The sequence below is a fragment of the Syngnathus leptorhynchus genome, unplaced genomic scaffold (assembly GCF_054491065.1).
Source record: "Syngnathus leptorhynchus isolate UIUO unplaced genomic scaffold, UIUO_Slep HiC_scaffold_367, whole genome shotgun sequence".
NCBI classification, from domain to species: domain Eukaryota; kingdom Metazoa; phylum Chordata; class Actinopteri; order Syngnathiformes; family Syngnathidae; genus Syngnathus; species Syngnathus leptorhynchus.
Window position 1 is genome coordinate 30,001 of NW_028232325.1, and position 2,946 is coordinate 32,946.

Here is a 2,946-nt window from a genome sequence, read left to right on the forward strand (position 1 = left end):
TTCCATAGCTCCATAGCTCCATACTTCCATACTTCCATAGCTCCATAGCTCCAGAGCTCCAGAGCTCCATAGCTCCAGAGCTCCAGAGCTCCAGAGCTCCGTACTTCCATAGCTCCATACTTCCATAGCTCCGTAGCTCCATAGCACCAGAGCTCCATAGCTCCATAGCACCAGAGCTCCATAGCTCCATAGCACCAGAGCTCCATAGCTCCAGAGCTCCATAGCTCCAGAGCTCCAGCCTGGCTGGTGGCTCCATAGCTCCATACTTGCAGCCACGGAGCTGGCGAAAATTGCACTAAGTGCGAAAGCCCATTCATTTACAAGGGCGTGTCCACAAGGCGGCGACATTTCCCCGTTACCGGTGGCTGCTTAGCGGGAGAGTGGCAGAGCTTATCCGAGCGGCTGGAACTCTGCGCCGGCGTGGTCGAGCGGCTGGCCTCGGTAGTTGAGGTACCAGGGGCGGGCTGGGGAGCTCCAGGCGGGGCTTGTGAGAGAGTGAAGCCGAGCGGCTGGAACTCTGGGCCGGCCTGGTCGAGCGGCTGGCCTCGGTAGTTGAGGTACCAGGGGCGGGCTGGGGAGCTCCAGGCGGGGCTTGTGAGAGAGTGTAGCCGAGCGGCTGGAACTCTGGGCCGGCGTGGTTGAGCAGCATGCCCGCGGAGGTGGCTCTTCCATAGGCAGGGAGGGTGCTGGAGCTCCACACTTCCATAGGCAGGGAGGGTGCTGGAGCTCCACACTTCCATAGGCAGGGAGGGTGCTGGAGCTCCACACTTCCATAGGCAGGGAGGGTGCTGGAGCTCCACACTTCCATAGGCAGGGAGGGTGCTGGAGCTCCACACTTCCATAGGCAGGGAGGGTGCTGGAGCTCCACACTTCCATAGGCAGGGAGGGTGCTGGAGCTCCACACTTCCATAGGCAGGGAGGGTGCTGGAGCTCCACACTTCCATAGGCAGGGAGGGTGCTGGAGCTCCACACTTCCATAGGCAGGGAGGGTGCTGGAGCTCCACACTTCCGTAGGCAGGGAGGGTGCTGGAGCTCCACACTTCCGTAGGCAGGGAGGGTGCTGGAGCTCCACACTTCCGTAGGCAGGGAGGGTGCTGGAGCTCCACACTTCCATAGGCAGGGAGGGTGCTGGAGCTCCACACTTCCATAGGCAGGGAGGGTGCTGGAGCTCCACACTTCCATAGGCAGGGAGGGTGCTGGAGCTCCACACTTCCATAGGCAGGGAGGGTGCTGGAGCTCCACACTTCCATAGGCAGGGAGGGTGCTGGAGCTCCACACTTCCATAGGCAGGGAGGGTGCTGGAGCTCCACACTTCCATAGGCAGGGAGGGTGCTGGAGCTCCACACTTCCATAGGCAGGGAGGGTGCTGGAGCTCCACACTTCCATAGGCAGGGAGGGTGCTGGAGCTCCACACTTCCATAGGCAGGGAGGGTGCTGGAGCTCCACACTTCCATAGGCAGGGAGGGTGCTGGAGCTCCACACTTCCATAGGCAGGGAGGGTGCTGGAGCTCCACACTTCCATAGGCAGGGAGGGTGCTGGAGCTCCACACTTCCATAGGCAGGGAGGGTGCTGGAGCTCCACACTTCCATAGGCAGGGAGGGTGCTGGAGCTCCACACTTCCGTAGGCAGGGAGGGTGCTGGAGCTCCACACTTCCGTAGGCAGGGAGGGTGCTGGAGCTCCACACTTCCGTAGGCAGGGAGGGTGCTGGAGCTCCACACTTCCATAGGCAGGGAGGGTGCTGGAGCTCCACACTTCCATAGGCAGGGAGGGTGCTGGAGCTCCACACTTCCATAGGCAGGGAGGGTGCTGGAGCTCCACACTTCCATAGGCAGGGAGGGTGCTGGAGCTCCACACTTCCATAGGCAGGGAGGGTGCTGGAGCTCCACACTTCCATAGGCAGGGAGGGTGCTGGAGCTCCACACTTCCATAGGCAGGGAGGGTGCTGGAGCTCCACACTTCCATAGGCAGGGAGGGTGCTGGAGCTCCACACTTCCATAGGCAGGGAGGGTGCTGGAGCTCCACACTTCCATAGGCAGGGAGGGTGCTGGAGCTCCACACTTCCATAGGCAGGGAGGGTGCTGGAGCTCCACACTTCCATAGGCAGGGAGGGTGCTGGAGCTCCACACTTCCATAGGCAGGGAGGGTGCTGGAGCTCCACACTTCCATAGGCAGGGAGGGTGCTGGAGCTCCACACTTCCATAGGCAGGGAGGGTGCTGGAGCTCCACACTTCCATAGGCAGGGAGGGTGCTGGAGCTCCACACTTCCATAGGCAGGGAGGGTGCTGGAGCTCCACACTTCCATAGGCAGGGAGGGTGCTGGAGCTCCACACTTCCATAGGCAGGGAGGGTGCTGGAGCTCCACACTTCCATAGGCAGGGAGGGTGCTGGAGCTCCACACTTCCATAGGCAGGGAGGGTGCTGGAGCTCCACACTTCCATAGGCAGGGAGGGTGCTGGAGCTCCACACTTCCATAGGCAGGGAGGGTGCTGGAGCTCCACACTTCCATAGGCAGGGAGGGTGCTGGAGCTCCACACTTCCATAGGCAGGGAGGGTGCTGGAGCTCCACACTTCCATAGGCAGGGAGGGTGCTGGAGCTCCACACTTCCATAGGCAGGGAGGGTGCTGGAGCTCCACACTTCCATAGGCAGGGAGGGTGCTGGAGCTCCACACTTCCATAGGCAGGGAGGGTGCTGGAGCTCCACACTTCCATAGGCAGGGAGGGTGCTGGAGCTCCACACTTCCATAGGCAGGGAGGGTGCTGGAGCTCCACACTTCCATAGGCAGGGAGGGTGCTGGAGCTCCACACTTCCATAGGCAGGGAGGGTGCTGGAGCTCCACACTTCCATAGGCAGGGAGGGTGCTGGAGCTCCACACTTCCATAGGCAGGGAGGGTGCTGGAGCTCCACACTTCCATAGGCAGGGAGGGTGCTGGAGCTCCACACTT